This window comes from Brassica oleracea, chromosome C5 (assembly GCF_000695525.1).
Source record: "Brassica oleracea var. oleracea cultivar TO1000 chromosome C5, BOL, whole genome shotgun sequence".
Classification (NCBI taxonomy): domain Eukaryota; kingdom Viridiplantae; phylum Streptophyta; class Magnoliopsida; order Brassicales; family Brassicaceae; genus Brassica; species Brassica oleracea.
The window spans coordinates 6,950,322-6,961,321 of NC_027752.1; the positions used below are offsets into that span (position 1 = coordinate 6,950,322).

The window sequence follows — 11,000 nt, forward strand, 5'->3', positions numbered from 1 at the left end:
GCTAAGCGAAAGGCTCCTGTGAATGTTGGAGAACATTCTTCAAAATCTCCAAAACCCCTTCAACCTACGGTGGCTTCCGATTTGAAGCCGCTGCTCCCCCAATGAGCATCATGAGTTGGAACTGTCGAGGAGACGGAAGCGGCGAGACAGTTCACCGTCTCCGTGAAATGAGGAGAGATCATTTCACGGATTTTTTATTTTTGATGGAGACAAAACAAAAACGTGAGTACATGGTTGGGTTACAGAAAGAATTTGGTTACGATGAGTTACTTACTGTTGAGCCGGTGGGTCTGAGTGGTGGCTTGGCAGTTTTTTGGAAGAGTAGTTTTGAGGTGGAAGTTTTAGAGGCTGATAAGAGGATTATTGACTTGAAGGTGAGGATGGGTTCTTTGGTATTTTTCCTCTCCTGCATATATGGTGATCCAGTTAGAGCTCGTAGGAATGCTGTTTGGGACAGGCTCTCTACCGTTGGGATGGTACGGAATGAGCCGTGGGTTTTGGTGGGTGATTTTAATGAATTGCTCACTGCGGCAGAGAAGGTTGGTGGTCCAGATAGACATGACTCAACTTTCTGGGATTTTCGGAATCTGGTGGACAACTGCAAGATTAAGGAAATCAAAAGCTCTGGGAACTGTCTGTCATGGTCTTGTAAGAGAGATAATGTTTGGGTGCAATGCCGTTTAGATCGCAGTTTTGGGAATTATGAATGGTTCCGACTGTTCCCCAGAGCTCACATGGAGTATTTGGAGATGCTAGTCTCTGATCATAGACCCATTTTGATCAAATTTGCATTGGAGGAAAGAGAAATGGGGAGAGGCTGCTTCGTTTTTGATAAGAGGTTAGCAAAGCAGGAAGGCGTGGAGGAGATAGTCAAGCTTGGTTGGGGGGTTGACGCATCAGAAAACGAGACACCTTTGTTGGAGCGAATCAACAGGTGTAGGAGAGAGCTCGCCAAATGGAAGAGAGTTACGACTGTAAGTGCGAGGAGTAGAATTAAAAGAATCAAGGAGGCGCTGGAGAAAGAAATATCAAAGACAGCACCTTGCTGGCTGCGGTTGAAAATGCTAAGACGAGATTTGTGTAAAGCGTACCGTGATGAGGAATCCTTTTGGCGGCAACGTAGTAGGGTGAGATGGCTTAAACTTGGTGACAGGAACACCAAGTACTTCCACCTCTGTGCCAAAGGTCGCAAGAACCGGAATAACATCCTTTTGCTTAAGGATTCCCAGGGTAGAGAACACTTCTCTGAAGGATCGAAGGGTAACATTGCAGTGGAGTACTTTCGTGATATTTTTACAAGTTCAAATCCTTGGGACTTGGAAAGTCTGTTTGAAGGGTTCCAAAGTAGAGTGTCTCCTGCAATGAACACGATGCTGACGGCTCTAGTACTTTCTGAGGAAGTTAAGAATGCGGCCTTTTCTATCAAAGAGGATAGTGCTCCGGGGGCTGATGGATTAACGGGCACTTTTTATAAGCGGTTCTGGTCTACGGTGGGGGCAACTACAGTCCGTGAGGTACAGGGTTTCTTTCAGACGGCGATCTTACCCGCTGGTTGGAATCATACGCATATTTTCCTTCTGCCTAAAGTCACTAATCCATCAAGGATGACAGAGCGGAGGCCTATCAGTCTCTGCTCAGTACATTACAAGATCATCTCAAAAATTCTTTGCAATAGGCTGAAAAGAATTCTACCAGAGATTATCTCAGACATGCAGGGTGCTTTCGTTAGTGGTTGCCTTATAACTGACAATATCTTGGTGGCACATGAGATGGTACATGCTTTAAGGACGAAGGATGGCATCGACTCAAACTTCATGGCCATTAAGACAGATATGTCTAAGGCATATGATCGCGTAGAGTGGTGTTTTGTGGAGTGTCTACTAGAGAGGATGGGCTTTGATAGGAAGTGGGTAACATGGATCAGCGCCTGTATTAGCTCTGTCACATATTCGGTGCTCTTAAATGGTAGTCAACATGGGTTTATCAAACCGGAGAGAGGGCTCCGTCAAGGAGATCCACTATCTCCATTTCTCTTCATATTATGTGCGGAGGCTTTGGTGAGTACTCTGAATCAAGCTGAGTCCTTGGGAAAGTTGAATGGCATCCGTTTATCAAGAGAGGGTCCTGTAGTGCACCATCTGCTGTTCGCCGATGATAGTTTGCTGTTATGTAAAGCAACAGTGGAGGAAGGAGCAGAGTTAGTAAGGAGGCTGAAACTATATGGTGATGCGTCAGGCCAAGTGATAAACACCTCCAAGTCTTCGATAATCTTTGGTTCCAAAGTTCCAGCTATGTTCCGTAATCAAATGAAAGAGGTGTTGAGTATTGATGCGGAGGGAGGTGAGGGTTTCTACCTGGGACTACCTGAATGCTTCAGTGCATCTGAGAGTAAACTTCTAAATTTTATACACGATAAAGTTAAGAAGAGACTCAGAGGAGGGGGTTCGAAAATATTGTCTCAAGGAGGAAAAGAGATTATTCTAAAATCTGTGGGGATGGCTCTGCCAGTCTTTGCAATGAGCTGTTTCCGGTTACCTAAAGATCTCTGCGCTAAACTAACGAGCATTATGACTGAATTTTGGTGGGGAGGTGATGCAGAGAAAAAGAAAATTGCATGGGTAGCTTGGAAGAAGCTATGCAAACCTAAGGAACTCGGTGGCATGGGTTTTAAGGATATTGCTTGGTTTAATCAAGCCTTGTTATGCAAGCAGGCATGGAGAATCTGGTCTAACCCACAATCCCTTCTAGCGAAAGTCATGAAAAGCAGATACTTTAAGCAAGGAAACTTCCTTGAGTGTTCTGTTGGATATAGACCATCATATGCTTGGAGGAGCATTATGCATGGTCGTGAGCTACTATCACAAGGGCTGCTTAAAAGAATTGGGAATGGTAAGGATACGCATGTTTGGTATGATAACTGGATCCTTATGCCTATACCTAGACCTCCTAGATATAGAACAGATGAAGTAGACCTTACGCTTAAAGTCTCAGACCTTATTGATGAGAGGCATGGAACGTGGGATGTTCAACGGGTACGTCATCTGTTTGATTGATGAGAATGTGGGTGAATATGCTTTAGCTTGCTGGCGAAAACCATGTCCAAGTTTCATAAAATGTAACGTTGGTTCGTCTTGGACAGATGCAAACCGAAATTGTGGGGTCGCTTGGCTGACACAGAATCATTTGGGTGTCTCGCTAATCCACAGCCGTCGCTCATACTCAATGGTGGCATCACAGCTAGAGGCTGAGTTGCTAAGTTTTCTGTGGGCCGCAGAGAGCCTATCAACACTGCAACATAAGAATGTGGTGTTTGAATCTTCATTATATTTGGCGGGAGAAGCAGTGTTGAATCCTGATAATTTTCCTATGTTTCATGGGTTGATTGACGTGATAAGAGAGAAGCTGTCTAGGTTACAACTGTGGTCTATAGCTTATGTACACAGCGGAGCAAACCAATGCGCGGAGGCCATTGCTCGTAGTGTGACAAGGGATCAGCGGTATGCTTCGTATGTGGGGAAAGATGGACCTTCTTGGTTATTGCCTATGATTCATGCAGATGCTGTTCGAGCGGACAATGGATACTAAGAAGGATCTTGAGTCTTGTTTACAGCTCATTTGAAGCATTTCATTATCCTCTCAACGGTGATGGATGCAAACAAAGGAGATGATGTTGGTTTTTAGTAGTTTTTTAATTTCTGGAATTGGGGGCGCTGTTGGTTTCACCATACTCTGTTTCTTTCAAGAATGTTGCCCTGTTTTTTATAAATCGATTACAAAGCGTTAAAAAAAAGACTTAATAAAACTTTTACACTCGAAGGTTTCACTAAACCAAACAATTTTAGAAACACCAGTTTGTAAAATCTTAAATTGAAATCGTGTACTCCGATTGGTGGTGTGGTTTCTGTTTATCACTGTCAATCAGGAAGGATCTTTTACGGTGACTTTCAGCCCGTGGTTTTCGCGCTCTTTCTCCGGCATGGACTCGCGCTCTTTCTCCGGCATGGACGGCTCTGGCGGCGTAGCATGTCCGGTCCCTACTCCGGTGCCGCATCTTTCTCTTGATGGCCGACCGGTTTTTGACTCCTGACTCCTGCTTCACATCTTCCGTTAATGTTGAAGCTTGTGTTTAGTGGCTTGGTTGAGATCTCGATTTGATCGATGGACGTTCTTCGTTGGAAGGATTCCAGTTCCTGAAGGTATGTGTTGTTTTCCGGTGTGTTTTCGGCACCGTTTAGTTCTCTGGCATTGTCTTTGGGTGAGGAAGGTGGAAAACCTGTGTGATGCGTGTTTTTCGTTGGCTGAGGGCTAATGAGACACGATAAAAACTCGACCCGTGATGTCGGGTGCTTCTTTCGTTCAGGGTTAGTGTGATGGGCTTAGAAGCCCAAGTGTCTTTATCATTTTTTTTTGTCTTTCTAGTTTGGGCTTTGATTTTGTATCTTGTTGTAAGATGTATGGGTTTTGTACTTGTGGCCTTCGGGCTTTTAATAAAAATCAGATAGCAAAAAAAAAAGTGTAAAATTAATCCAGCTCTTAGTTCTCAATCTTAATCACATTTTAATTATAACTAGAGGGTTTTCCGGGCTACGCCCGGATTTTTTCCTATAATATTAATTGAATTTGCGTGTTTTTATTTTAAAAATGAACAAATATAATATATGCTGGAACTGGTTTATTAAAAATATAAAAATGGTATCTTCTATAAAATTGGTCTATAATTATAAAAATATATGCATATTTAAAACTATTAGAATTTTTTTTGTGTCTTTTATTGGAATTATAGTAAATCATCACTTTTATTAAAAATGGACATGAATTTTCAACTATAATTATTACACACAGGGATGTATTTTCAAAATTATCATTTTGGGTCATACAGAACATAATAGCCGGACAGTTAAATATATTTTCCCTCACAGATTAATGCTACCAAAACAAACTGAAATGTTTTTTATTTTTTCATATATATGTAATTGTCTATGATATTTTATAATTACAGGAAAATATAGAAATAATATTGTACATATATGATCTCGTGATCAGAAAGAAATTAAATCTTCTTTGTAAAATTTTATACAAAATGGAATGATAATAAATTGTCCGCAATACGTGCAGATTATGTCTTTTTAATTTATTCTCACTATATTTAAATTGCTTTGCAAAGTTTGTAAAACAGGAGTGGAGTTTTAGATTTTATAGAGAAATAAAGATTTTAGAAAAAACAATGATAAAATTGTAAAAAAATGTATATAATTAAATATATCATAAAAACAATGATATAATTTTTTTTGGCAAAGTCCCGTAACTGAAACTAAATTGTGGTTTGATCGGATTTGATATTCCAATTCATTGACCAAAAAGAAACTTAAACTCCTCAAAAAAACCCCAAAAAATGACTCGATCCTTCGTATCTGTTTTTCCCTGAGAAACAGAGGCAGTAGATTATATAATTACCTGCAGTTTCTATGGGTTGATTATTGGGTGGGTTATCCATTCCGTTGAAACAGCAATCCTTTCAGCCAACCTATTATCAATTAGGTAAATGTGTTTACTTTTTGATTCAAACAGGAAAAGCCATAAAAAGTTAAAAAGAGATTTGTTCTGTGATAAGCTCTAGAAATAACAAAAAAATTCCCACTGAAAACAGATCAGAATATGACTTGGACTTGAATGAGGCGTTGAAGATTAGCTAGGTTAAGTGGTTTATTTGTCTCTAGAGAAAAGAAAATTTTGTTACACACCCGTGAATGATACACATTTCCTAAAGTTACATGAGTCTAAATATCTTAATTATTAGACAACCGTGAATGATGCAATCTTATTAAAAGAGTCTAAATATCTTGAAGGTGTTCTCGATTCATTATATGGAATTTTGATAAGTAATCATGGTATAATTGATTTAAAAAGATACAGAAAACTCTATACATTTTCTAGATTTTGCTCAGATATAAAGAAAGACAACATAGACTATAAGAATCAACAGAGATTATAAAAAATATAGCTCAAATGATTTAAAGACAGTCTTTAAATGAAAACAAACAATGCATTGTCTTTGAAAAAACCCAAAAAGTACTTAAACTGCAGAATTTTTTTTTTAAAAAAACAATCCTTGAACTGTAAAGCATAGACTTAAACACCAATGAACCCAAGTTCTAATTCCCACATCTTGGGCGTTTAGCTGTCCCTGGGTCAGCACTGCCACACGTCCGCTTGCTATCCTCATCTGCAGGATCTCCACGGCTTGTAGGGGGTTCACAGACGTCGTTTCCAGACTGCTTTGATTCCTCGGACGTTGCACCAATGTCATTTCCAACTGAGGCTTCCGTAGGTGGTGGTGTGTCTAGAGGGAGGATCTTGGTGACAGTTACGGCTCGGGTATTGCCTGAGAAGTTGTGATCTGTAACTTTCACACAGAACTTATGTGTCTGTCCGATGATGCTGATCAGAGTTTCCGGGATAGGCACCTCATGGTCAGCTCCTTCGCTTTTATTAGCCTTACATTCAATTGTAATAGTGTCAGTTAAGTCACGTGAGAGATCAGCAACAAAATAAGGAAAAAACATTTGAGATCATAAACTGATGCTCAGTTACCTTAAAGTAGTTGCTAACTAATTCGGATGCATGCCTCCCAGTCAACTCACGCCCAGCGTCTCCAAGTAGGACAAAAAAAGCTTGTTCAGTGTTGTCATAAACAGAAATCTTTGCACGGTACCTGTTGTGAAAGAATCAGAAACCAACGTCACAAATGTAATAAACAAAAACCAAACGCCGTAAATGAAGACTAAGGAGAGAAATCATACTGTGCAACACCAGTTGTGTTAACCTTCGCACATTTTGCGTTTGTACAAATCAACGAATTTGTGCCTTTGGTAGCCTTAGAATGGCACTCACTGCATCCAATATAGTACCAAGAAGAGCCATGCACAACATCATCAATCGTAGCCGTGCACTCAAAAAAGGCATCTTGCGACAGTTTATAAGCATGTGATTAAAATATATTAGCGTTTTAAAATGAGTTAAGTAATTTAGCTTCACTTATACCTTTGCAGATTCCTGACTCATGTAGGAGAATATATCTGCTATAGTCAGTGTCTCACGCTTTGTGATGACGTCTGCGCTAACCTGATTAGCAATCTATGGTTTAGAGCCCAGCCTGAAACAAAACATAAAACAGAGCTTCAGTCATTTACTACTATATAAGCGTAAGTGTATGCGTCACTTGAAACTGTATAGAACAGATGCTGAAGACGGGATACATACCATGTTAAATAATTCCTGGTTGGTTGGACATCATTGTCCATGAAAACCCGTGTAGAGGACATAGACGCCAGGGCAAGGGTACCTGTTCAGTCATGGAAGAATCATTAAAAGGATTTAGTGAAAATTAACAACTAATGATAAAGAAGAAAACATTTAGAAATGGTTAATTCATATCAGTGTAAACATAAATATAAAGAGATAAATGAATGAGTGAAATTAGAAACTAATGACAAAGAAGAAAATGTTATAGGATTGTTAATAAGCTTATATCACTTAATCACTGAAAACATGAGTCTAAAAGTTAAATAATTACCTCAGAGACGCTTGGTGTTAACGGTTGTGACCAAAAGCACCGTGGGAGTGTTTTCACAGGAGTTGAATTTCTTGATGAAGTCTGTTGCAGTCTGGTCCCAAAGGTAGAGCTTCATCACAGGCCCACTGCAAAAATAAACTCTTAGGGATTTACGAACTACAGAGAGATGGTGACTTGAAATAAAAGTACACACTTACTCAAGTGATTGCACATGAATCATGATGTGTCGAGTGGTAGCGATCTTCACATCGTCAATGATGGGACGCTCAATCAGGGTCTGTCCATCGACCAGCTTCATATGGCCTACAACATCTGTAACATTTTTCATCAAGAGTCTCAGTTAGATGGCTAACAAAACTGTACAAACCAAAACATCTAAATTTCGTTAACCAAGCAATAGAATAGACTAAAGACTATACACAAAGCAATGCAATTGACACATGATTTATAAAATTATTATGCTTACCGTAGAGGTCACCTTTGAGATCACAGTTAGTTTCAAAATCTTCGTGTGAATGAAACCTGAAACGGTCTTCATCAATCGAGATGGGAATCTCGTGAAGAGCCGAAATTTCAGAATTCCATGTGAAAGACACGGTTGCGAGATGATCAGCAACCCGATACATCGGTTTGTTTTTCGATCCGTAGAAGTTGATGAGTTTGTAAACCGATCCACGTTTCATATCAGGCAGGTACTTCTTAATTCGTCCAGGTGGGATAAATCCTTGAATAACAGTTCCCTGAAATAACAAATCACGGAATGAAAATGTGACATCAGAATTAGAATAGACAACCAAAAAAACACCACTTTAACTAATTAACCAATCGTATAAGAAAAAGTCTAAAATGAAACCTCAGAATCATAACAGATTCGAAACAAACACTACTTTAACTAACTAACCAAGCGTATAAGTAAACGTCTAGAACAATCATTGTGAACCTAGCTTTAAAAAAACAACCGTATAAGAAAACGGCTAAAATGAAACCTCAGAATCATAACAGATTCGAAACAAACAGACAACCAAAAAAACACCACTTTAACTAATTAACCAATCGTATAAGAAGAAGTCTAAAATGAAACCTCAGAATCATAACAGATCGAAACAAACACTACTTTAACTAACTAACCAAGCGTATAAGTCTAAAACAATCATCGTAAACATAGCTTTAAAGAAACGACAAAAATTTCCGGAAAGATAGATCTCACGATCTGGAAACTATTATTGAAAAATCAACGCACCTGTTCGTCGATAAGGAGCATTTCGAGGCCAATCAGTGTCTTCTTCACCGGGTTCCGAGCCTCCCAGAAATGGATGAGTCGGAAGCGTAGCTGAGCTTCATGGGGACCTAGAGAGACATCCTTGAAGGACATGAATTGTTCATCAGAGTCTGAGGAGACATGCGACTTCCCATTTCGTTTCATCGCCATGGATCGAGTTTTGAGTGGTTCTAGGGTTTTGGTTTATATGAAATAAAAAGATCAATATATAAAGAAGGATGAAAAGGGGGAGGTGAAACGAAATCATAAAAGAAGTATTGATTGTGTAAAAACTCGATTAACTATCGGCTTCCTCGCTCTTCGATCGGAGAAAACGAAAAGGTAGAGGCGATGAAAAGATGAAGAGACAGAGACGATAAGCTTCGACGGAGACGCCGAGGTTTCTTTTGTATTTTATGTTTCGACATAAAAGTGTGACGAAGCCCACTTTGCAACCACTACGGATGAAGCCCACAGAAGCCCAACGACAATTCAGACAAAACAGCCGCGAGCCCGTCTGACGTGTCGGATTCGACGCTTCTGATTGGTCCGAATATAAAAGTTGATGTGGCACGCTCGCTGCACTCCTTATTCGGCTTTTAGTATTGTAGATATTTTATCAAATTCTACACATCTCAAAGTTAAATACATCAGAATCAATCACTGATAAAATCAAATCGAACCAAACCAAATCACTTAAAACCAAATCCGAATAAATTGCGCACCCAATAATTCTTGGATGTTAACTTGCCTTTCCTATGTTGAAGGAGAGAGTGAAGGGTAATATCAATACGACGGCTATAAACAAATCTATAAACTTTGACCTCACAATTACATTCTCGACCAAACCAAATCACAGGCGTATAATGACATGTTAGTCCAAGTAACATATCTTTGACCGAGTATTATACAAACATATACAAACATTTTCATAAATCATAACAAGCGTATTACACAAATCAACACAGAAGATTAGACCTCACTTTCTAATATGACTAAATAAATTACATATAAAGGAATGAGTCTTAGCGGGTCATGCCGCCTTGGAAGACTGGAGCACCCATCGCCACGCCTTGGTTCTGTTGCAACTGTGCGTTCCCGGCCCATCCTAAAATACCACATTAATTTAATGAATGTGAATATTTTGAGATTACAATACAAAATTAAAAAGAAAAATTCAGGTATAAAGAAATCAATACCAAGTTTCATATCGTAGCCACGGTTCTTGAGTTCACGGTATTGCCGAGTGAGAGCACAGAGCTCGCAGAAGAAATGTTTAAGGCAATCTCCACAATCATTGCCTCCAATATTGTATTGAGCTCTCATCTTTCCACGATAGAAACACGAGTAGAGGCATCCGCAACCCGTGAAAAAATTTATCAACGTGTATATTGCTCCAGCCGTACCACACGCTGAATTTTCCAAAACAGCAATTTATTTATCGCTATCGCTTGCTGCCTTTCTTTAAATTTGAAAATATTATATATATATATATATATATATATATATATATCTTGTTATATGGTTTAAGATTTAAGTAATTAAACTTACTGGTTGATCCTTGATCTACAATCTCAGCGACTTGGCCAAATGTAATACATGGACACCAGCATGTGATACAACCTGTTCATTCATTTTGGAAGATCAATAGTAAGTTTTGTTGGGTTCTTTTTTCCATAATAAAGTATCAAGTGACAAATTAACTAAAAATAGATCAAAGTATAAACTGTAGACTGATAACAACCATCTGATTAGTTCTTTATTATCTTTTCATACGTACATCAAAGAGCTACACTACAAAAAAACAGCGGTGTTCTGACGGAAATTCCGACGGAAAATGAAATCCTCGGAATATCCCGAGAAATTTCCGGGGAAACACAAAATTTGGTTTCCTCGGAATTTCCTCGGAATATACCGACGGAATTCCGAGGAAATATTATAGCCGTTGGAGAGCCGTTGGGGGATTTTACAAAATTCCGAGGAAATTCCGACGAACTAGCCGTTGGCGTCGGAATTCCGTCGGAATTTCCTCTGTCTGTTTGCAGGATTTAAACTATAAATACAAGCAGTCCTCTTCCTCTTCATTCACTCCATATCTTCATCCTCCCTCTTACTCTATTTACACACGAATTTGATTCATAAAAAATATGTCTTCTTCAAATTATTTCC

The 11,000-nt window shown here is 39.2% G+C and overlaps 1 long non-coding RNA gene across 1 annotated transcript; it reads right to left on the bottom strand.

Moving 5' to 3' along the window:
• Positions 1-9,736: 9,736 nt before the first annotated feature.
• Positions 9,737-10,454, bottom strand: LOC106294184. Its single transcript, XR_001260765.1, has 3 exons — positions 10,383-10,454; positions 10,031-10,243; positions 9,737-9,939 (listed from the first exon to the last, which is right to left on the bottom strand). It is a non-coding gene; the product is annotated as an uncharacterized LOC106294184 (long non-coding RNA).
• Positions 10,455-11,000: the final 546 nt, after the last annotated feature.